General features: G+C 37.9%; 1 pseudogene; it reads left to right on the top strand.

Moving 5' to 3' along the window:
* Positions 1–1,314: 1,314 nt before the first annotated feature.
* LOC115506062 lies at positions 1,315–9,269 on the top strand (annotated as a pseudogene).
* Positions 9,270–9,710: the final 441 nt, after the last annotated feature.

Raw genomic sequence — 9,710 nt, 5'->3', positions numbered from 1 at the left:
ATGAATAAGCCATGGGAATAAAAGGCACAGCATTGTCAATGATGCTATAATATCAATGTAGGAGGACAGAAGGTGGCTACACTTATGGAGAACATAGCACAATGCATAGACTTGTTGAATCAGTATGTCGTATACCTGAAACTAATGTAACACTTTGTGTCAACTGTACTCAAATAAAATAATTAAAAACTTAAAGATGAAAGAGAAGATAATTCACAAGAGAGCTTGATATCGTGCCCAGTCATGTGATTCAGGTTCACCAGTTTTCCTGCACTGATATGCATGTCCTTCCAAACTATCCTAGTTACTTGGAAGGAAAACTCAACATAGTCACTTGTTAATAAAGTCATCTGAAATAAACTTGAAATATATATATATATATACACACACATACATATATATGTATGTGTGAATACATATGTTTACGTTTCTCCCTTCTTAGGTATTCAAAATAATAATATTCAAATTATGTGGATATCTTTAATCTTATTTTTTAAATCTAATAATGACTCATGGAGATTTTGCCATAATAGTCCATCGAGCTTTGTGTACTACATTGTATGGCTATATCATAATTTATTAATTATTAATGGACATTTAAATTCTTTCTGATCTTTATCATTTAAAATTGAGTTTCAGAATAGTATTACGCAGGAGAGGGACCAAGATGGCACAGCAGCATGGAAGTTCTGTGCATCTCTCGTCCTTGAAATGCAGCTAGATCAGCACCAAACCCTTTTGCACACCTAGAAAACTGATCTGAGGATTAACACAACAATCTGCATAACTTGAGCCACAGAACTTGGCAGGTACATGCATGGAGAGGTAAACTGGGGGGGAGAGAGCAGCCACAAAGGGTAGGGAAATGTTTTTGTGGAGAGGAGGGAGTCAGAAGGGAGAGTACAGGAAAAGCACTCTCCCCAAAAGTAGCTGGAGGGAAAGAGAAAAAGTGGAAGTGACTGAACAAGAAAGGAAGAAAGGAGAAGGAGAAGGTTTCAATACCATTAGGACTCTATAGGCAGGGGAGACCAGAGTCAGCAATTCTGGAGCTCAGTACCTGGCATTGCTTTGGTGGGAAGGGCAAATCCCCAGGAGCAGGCAGCAAGGTCCAAGGGGTCCATGGGCGACATGGGGAGAAGTGGTTCCCCTGCTAGGAGGGCATTTGGTAGAGGTCGTGTGGCTACCCCATAGGCAAAGGTCCCAGCAGGCCTCAGAGGACAGACAATTGCTGGTATTGGAACAAAGACGCCAGGGTGTGGTGATTGGCATCAGTTGTGTGTTGCGATTTGCTATAATCGCTGAACCACTGCCGCTATGCAATCACATGAACTCTGTCTGGGGCAAGCTGGCACGCGGCCACAGTCTGTTAGCCTCCGTAGCTGTGCAATCACAGGAGCATTCCCAGGGACAAGCCAAAACCCAGCCATTGCTCAGGGAGACCCTCCCCCAGCGGGTCAGAGTCAATCGAAGTCACGGGGCCCTCAGAAGTGAGGGGTTTGGAATCACAGCTCCATCTGTGATGAAAATTCAGCAAGGAGGTGTCCCCCGGCAGGCAGACAGCTTGGACACAACAGTGTAGAAGCAGGGAATGGTCAGAAGCCAGAGACAAAGGAGGGGTGCTTGATTGTCGCTGGTGAGAGCACAGAGTTCTGGCGCTAGAGACTAGGACGCTGGGTGACCCCATTTTCACCCCTCCCACACATGTCCGTACATGTGCCCACGCGCCACAATAATCTGCCCCAGTAAGCCGAGCATTGCCACCTAGTGGAAATCTCTCCTGCTTCGTGTGTGGACTATAAAATTCTTCATAGTTTGACTTCGAGGAGAAACTGGATGTAATTTCATAAGGATTTCATTCTGCTTACTGGTCCATCTATCCATTTTTCTTTTTCTTTCCTTATTGTTGGATACAGAAGAAGAAAAATTTTATTTTTATTTTCCATTTTTACCAATTCTTAAATTTTTACTATAGTCTTTCAATTTTTTATAGATTTTTTAATCCTATTTTACTTCATTTCATTTTATTCTATTTTATTGTATTCACTTTTTAATTTTTATATGTTTTCTGTTCTTTTTTTTCTGTTTTTCCTCATTCTATCAAGCTTTTTTCAACAACCATACCAAAACACATCTAGGATCTAGCTTCCTTTATTTGATTGTTTGTGTTGTTTTTAATTTTTTGATTTTGAATTTTTTATTAATTATTTTTATTCCTCCAAAATGACAAACTGAAGGAATTCACCCCCCCAAAAAGAAGGAAGAAATGACAGCCAAGGACTTAATCAACAATGATAGAAGCAAGATATCTCAACTCGAATTTAGAATCATGATAATAAGAATACTATACTTGAAAAAAGCATAGGATCCCTTTTTGCAGAGATAAAATAATCTAGCCAGTATGACCAAAAAGTAAAAGGAAAGGACCCAAATAAATAAAATCAAGAATGAAAGAGGAAAGATCACAACAAACATGGCAGAAATACAAACAATAAAAAGAGAATATTATGAGCAACTATATGCCTCTAATTTGGGAAATCTGGAAGAAATGGACAAATTCCTAGAAACATATAAACTACCAAAATGGAAACAGGAAGAAATAAAAAAATTCCACAGACCCATAACCAGTAAAGAAATTGAATCAGTAATCAAAATCTCCCAAAAAACAAGAGTCCAGGTCCGGGTGGCTTTACATGTGGAATTACACCAAACATTTAAAGAAGAGTTAAGTCCTATTCTTTTGAAACTGCTCCAAAAAATAGAAATGGAAGGAAAACTTCCAAACTCATTTGATGAGGCCAACATCACCTTGATTCCAAAACCCGACAAAGACCCCACTAAAAAGGAGAACCATAGACCAATTTCCCTGATGAACATGGATGCAAAAATTTTCAACAAGATACTAGCCAACCAGATCCAACAATACATTAAAAGAATTATTCACCACGATTAAGTGGGATTTATACCTGGGATTCAGGGCTGGTTCAATATCCACAAATCAATCAATGTGATACATCACATCAATAAAAGAAAGGACAAGAATGACATGATCCTCTTAACAGATACAGAGAAAGCATTGGACAAAATACAGTTATTCTTTCTTGATAAAAAAACTCTCAAGAAAGTAGGAATAGAAGAATCATACCTCAAGATCATGAGAGCCACATATGAAAGACCCACCGCTAATATCATCTTCAATGGGTGTAAACAGAGTGCTTCCCCCCTAACATCAGGAACATGAGAGGATGTCCAGTTTCACCACTCTTATTCAACACCGTCCTGAAAGTCCTAGCCTCAGCAATCAGACAACACAAAGAAATAAAAGGTATCCAAATCAGCAAGGAGGAAGTCAAGCTTTTATTTTTTGCAGGCGACATGATACTGTATATGGAAAACTCAAAAAGCTGCACCAAAAAAATTCCTAGAACTGATCCATGAATTCAGCAAAGTCACAGGATATAAAATCAGTGCACAGAAATTGGTCGCATTTCTACACACCAGTAACGAAGAACCAGAAAGAGAAGTCAAGGTATTGATCCCATTCACAGTTGCACCAAAAACCATAAAATACCTAGGAATAAACTTAACCAAAGAGGTGAAAAATATATATACACTGAAAAGTATAGACAGCTTATGAAAGAAATTGAAAAAGACACAAACAATGGAAAAATATTCCATGATCCTGGATAGGAAGAACAAATATTGCTAAAATGTCAATAGTACCCAAAGCAATCTACATATTCTATGTAATCCCTATCAAAATAACACCATCGTTCTGCACAGAGCTAGAATAAACAATCCTAAAATTTGTATGGAACCATAAAAGACCCTGAATAGCCAAAACAATCCTCAAAAAGAAAACTAAAGCTGGAGGCATCACAATCCCGGACTTCAAGCTGTATTACAAAGCTGTAATCATAAACACAGTATGGTACTGGAATAAAAACAGACACTCAGATCAATGGAACAGAGTAGAGAACCCAGAAACGGACCCACAAATGTATGGCAAACTAATCTTTGACAAAGCAGGAAAGAACATCTAGTGGAATAAATAATCTAGTCTCTTTAGCAAATGGTGCTGGGAAAACCGGACAGCGACATGCAGAAGAATGAACCTGGACCACTTTCTTACACCAGACACAAAACTAAATTCAAAATGAATGAAAGACCTAAATGTGAGACAGGAAACCATAAAGTCCTAGAGGGAAAAGCAGGCAAAACCCTCTTTGACCTTGGCCGCAGCAACTTCTTAGTCAACACATCTCTGGAGGCAAGGGAAACTAAAGCAAAAATGAACTTTTGAGACCTCATCAAGATAAAAACCTTCTACACAGCGAAGGAAACAATCAGCAAAACTAAACAGCACCCAATGAAATGGGAGACGATATTTGCAAATGACATATCAGATAAAGGATTAGCATCCAAAATTTATAAAGAACCTATCAAGCTCAACGTTCAAAAACAAAATCTTGTAAAGAAATAGGCAAAAGACGTGAATAGACACTTTTTTTCAAAGAAGACATCCAGATGGCTAACAGACACATGAAAATATGCTCAACATCACTCATCATCAGGGAAATACAAATCAAAATCACAACGAGATGCCACCTCATATCAGTCAGAATTGCTAAAATTAACAACTCGGGCAACGACAGATGTTGGCAAGGATGCAGAGAAAAAGGAACCCTTTTGCACTGCTGGTGGGAATGCAAACTGGTGCAGCCGCTCTGGGTAACAGTATGGAGGTTCCTCAAAAAATTAAAAATAGAACCACCCTACGACCCAGCAATTGCAATACTAGGTATTTATCCAAAGGATGTAGGTGTGCCCTTTTGAAGGGCATCCCAAGTTTATAGCAGCACTATCAACAATAGCCAATGTATGGAAAGAGCCCAAATGTCCATCGACAGATAAACAGATAAAGAAGATGTGGTATATATATACAATGGAGCATTACTCGGCAATCAAAAAGAATGACATCTTGCCATTTGCAACAACATGGATGGAACTGGAGGGGATTATGCTGAGCGAAATTAGTCCGTCAGTGAAAGACAAATATCATATGACTTCATTCATATGTGGAATTTAAGATACATAACAGAAGAACATAAGGAAGGGAAGCAAAAATATATATATAAAAGCAAGGAGGGGTACAAAACATAAAAGACTATTGAACATAGAGAACAAACAGAGGGTTAATGGAGGGGTTGTTTGTGGTGGGATAGGCTAAAGGGCAAGGAGCATGAAGGAAGACACTTGTTGGGATGGGCACTGGGTGTTATACATAGGGGATGAATTACTGGATTCTACTCTTGAAATCATTACTACAACATATGCTAACTAACTTGGATGTAAATTGAAGAAGAAGAAGAAGAAGATGATGATGATTATTATGCATACATTTGTTTATTGATTTTTTGGCATTTTATCTTCACTATAATTTCTTAGAATGCTGAGCCAAAGGTAAAGTTATGTATAATATATATTATGTAATATATCTAATTTTATAATGACAAATTCTCTTTCATTGGAAGTACCAGTTCCATTTTGCATTCCCAGTAGTGTTGTGTAAGAGTTAAACACACTTTGCGGAAAGCCCATTTCTATTTTGAAAGAGATAGTGAAAAGGCAAATTATAGATTAAGAAGGAAATGCCTTGCCACAATTCTTTTTCATTAGTTACAGGCAATGGGATCCATTAGTGGCCATTGCTGTGTTGAAAGGAAGTGTGCTCAAATCTTTGCTTTTAAATTAAACAAATGAGTAATCCAGAGGAAGAAAACTTTCTGAAACTTGTTCTTGGAGACCATTCATTTCTAGTTAAATGAACATTCTTAAATCAAAGCTCTTGCAACCTGCTTATGTCTACCTAACATTTAGAAGAGCATTTAAATACACCCCTATAGGGGGCATGGCCAGCAGATTCTTCGTGTGTAGGTGAGCCTCTGTAAGAATACTCCCCCAAATTTTCCTTTGCTGTTGCATTCTACCGTAGCAATCATTTTTGCCAGCCTCAAGAATTATCCAGCTTGGACTTTCTTACATCCCTCTATTCGTATTCCTCATAATTAGGGAGCAGCTGTTTCTAGCCTTCTCTGACAGCAACTGTCACCTGCAGATGGGATTTTGATGATTGAGGAAAATGACAGATTGCTTAATGTCAGTGACTGAATACCACAGTGAGGAGTCTCGCAGAGATGCAATATCTACATTTTACATCTGAACCTTATAATTGGCTTATTTCTGTCAGATTTCAGCAAGGGGGCCTGCAATTTCTTTTAGAATAAAACCATGAATATATGACTAGACATACCTATAGCTATGTTTCATGCTCTTTCTGTATGAAAATCAAATTACAATAATCAAACACCTTGTTTAAAGCAAGATGAGTTAGGAATGAATAGATTTGCTAGATTATTTACTCTGCAGTTTCCTTTTATGTTACAAAACTAGTATAAGTTAGACAATATGTGATGAAGGTTTAATTATCATTAACTCCAGCCTAACCTCTAAATTAAGGAAGAGATCGTTACTACAGCTGTCCTTTGGAGAGTTACTTAGTTTTGCCTTTAGAAGGGTAAGGTATACACGAAGAAGAGTCTCAGAGACAGAGATTCCAAAAGCGTCAATTGTGTATTTGATTTCAAATCATATATAAACTATTTAATTAACATGATTTACAGTATAAGAAATTTGAATTCAATGGAAACAACCATATGAAAGTGCTAATTCCTTTAAAGTTATATAATCGATTTTTTCTTTTTTTCTGAAGAAGTACCAATGGCCTATGGCACATGAAAATAGAGAAGAAATAAAATAAACTAGATAACATTCAACTTAGAGATATTATGGGAGAGGCAATATTTAAACATACCTGTCCAAGTTAAATTCCTGATTGTATTCTGCATCATTACATAAATTAATAATGTTGGAAACAAACTGATTGAAAAACAATCTTTTTTTAAAAATCAGAGCACAGTAACATAAGCACTTTCTAAAAATCCAGACATAAAGCATTGGGTAAAGCATTTTTTTTTTCAACGTTTTTTTTTTGGTTTTTTTTTTTTTTTTTTGGGCAGAGAGAGACAGAGCATGAACGGGGGAGGGGCAGAGAGAGAGGGAGACACACAATCGGAAACAGGCTCCAGGCTCTGAGCCATCAGCCCAGAGCCTGACTCGGGGCTCGAACTCACGGACCGCGAGATCGTGACCTGGCTGAAGTCGGACGCTTAACCGACTGCGCCACCCAGGCGCCCCGGGTAAAGCTTTTTATACTGACTTACCTTCTGTCACTATATCTGGTATCTGGTAGCTGAGAGGGCAGTGAAGAATTTCCCAGCAAAGATATTAGTTATGTTACTTCAAATAAAAAAAGAAGGGGAGCCTGGGTGGCGCAGTCGGTTAAGCGTCCGACTTCAGCCAGGTCACGATCTCGCGGTCCGTGAGTTCGAGCCCCGCATCAGGCTCTGGGCTGATGGCTCGGAGCCTGGAGCCTGTTTCCGATTCTGTGTCTCCCTCTCTCTCTGCCCCTCCCCCGTTCATGCTCTGTCTCTCTCTGTCCCAACAATAAATAAAAACGTTGAGAAAAAAAAAAATTAAAAAAAAACAAATAAAAAAAGAAGCTAAATTTGCACAAACGCTGTTAAGAATTTCTTCTGTACCAAGTCCATACTGCCCAAACCACTTCACCACATCCCAGCCATGATGGAAATTCTTTTAGGTCTCTAGACTCAGCACGTTTGAGCAGAGGAAAAGCATTGGTTGAAACAGCTATCAAGGACCATGATGTTATTCCTTCCTATAGTGTACTATCAAATGCCATATCATGGGGAGTAAAAATTCCTCATATTTATGGGGAAAAGAGTAGGTATTGGCACCCAGAAAGCAAGAAGAGGTAGACCCAAAAAACCTTTTGTGAAGATGGAAAATACAAGCCAACTTTATAGACCATTTTGTCTTCAGTTGACCAATATGCCTTTTATAAATTATTCAGAAGCATTCCAGTCTATTTGATGTAGATAAGCCCTCCAGCATCCAAAAGCTGATTGCTTAGTTTAAACTAAAAAACCCAAGCAGATGGCATCCCAATTCAACTCCAATTGAAAGAGAAGAAGAAACAAGAGACGGTGAATATTGCTTGCAGAAATTTGAAGATCTCAAAACTCATCTTCTAAGTAAGCAACCCAGAAACTGCCCAGAGCAATCTCTGTCAAGTTGTTGATGATACTGTATCTAAGTTAATTTTTCACTTTGTGGAATATGAAAGGGACATAACCAAAAAGAAAATAATAAAATACACTGTTTTATAGAAATCCTTTTCTCCTGTTATTGCAACTATCCTGAAAAAGTCTGAACGAAAAGAAAAGCTGGAATTGCAACATATTTCTCAGAAAGACTTCAGAGAAAATAATGTACAGGGAATTGGGCAGAGTTTCATGTACAAAGAAACGCAGGAACCTGAATAAAAGTTTGTGCTTATTTCAGAATGCATCCTTGACCCTTCAAGTGAATTGAGAGGGTTTGATGAGAAAATGGCTAGTAAATGGTACATGTTAAACCCTGCTGAAAATGACATAAAACTAAATTTTACACATCTATGCCCACATAAAAATAAATAGGGATGTATTCTTGACATTTCTGGACATGAGTTAATAATAAATGAAAATGACTTAGAAGAATTAACGATAGATCATCCATGGAGGGTACAGGTGTATGTACAAGTTTCTAATGTCAATACAGGTAACACTGCATCTCAACCAAAGCAGAAGTCAGATACTGTGCTTTTCCCAGCAAAGGATCTGAAGGAAAAGGATCTTCATCCTTTGGTCGCAATTCTGATCTGTTAGCAACGAACAGTTAATAGGATCACCTAACAGTTCCGGCAAAGACTCCATCCCAAAGTCCTCCTGAGGAGCCCAATGAATGTGACAAAAGGGAATATGGATAGTTTACCTTTTGGTAAACTATCAGAAAGTCAAAACACTAGGAGTAAATAAGAAAATATGTAACCAACTGTGGTATTAGGTAAGGAAAGAACTGAACTTCTCGGTATACAAGAAGGAAAGAGAATTGGCACCTCACCAGTGCGATCTCTACTGGACTTATTTCAGACTAGTGAACGGAAGTCAGAAGTTTTGGGTTTCACAAGCTACACTGGAAACAGTGGTACATGGGATGGTTTAGATATTTGGAAAGAGGAAAATTTAAATAATTTATTGTCAGTGTTTTTCTCTTCGCCTTCAACTTCTACATTTACTGAGTTTTACACTTAAAAAATAAATCGGGGCACTTGGGTGGCTCAGTTGGTTAAGCATCCGACTTTGGCTCAGCTCATGATCTTGTGGTTCATAAATTCAAGCCCCAGAGCCTGGAGGCCTGCTTTGGATCTCTGTCTCCCTCTGTCTCTCTGCCCCTCCCTCGCTTGTGCTCTCTCTCTCTCTCAAAAATAAACAAACATTAAAAAATAAATAAATAAATAAATAAATAAATAAATTTTAGAAGTGAAAAAAAAAATCAGGAGTGCAAATGAATAAATGCACTCAAAGACAAGTTCCTGTCTTCCATTTTTCTTTAGTTATCATTTACTTTAACTTTTCTGTTATGTTTTGAGGCATTCACAATAACTTTTTGTGTAGTTATTATACTAATGAGAAAATGGATTGGAGTCATACATTGATACATGGCCTCCTCACATGCATCAAGAGAAAAGATTA

Source organism: Lynx canadensis, chromosome F2 (assembly GCF_007474595.2).
Source record: "Lynx canadensis isolate LIC74 chromosome F2, mLynCan4.pri.v2, whole genome shotgun sequence".
NCBI lineage: Eukaryota > Metazoa > Chordata > Mammalia > Carnivora > Felidae > Lynx > Lynx canadensis.
This window is presented reverse-complemented; position numbering and strand designations above follow the sequence as displayed.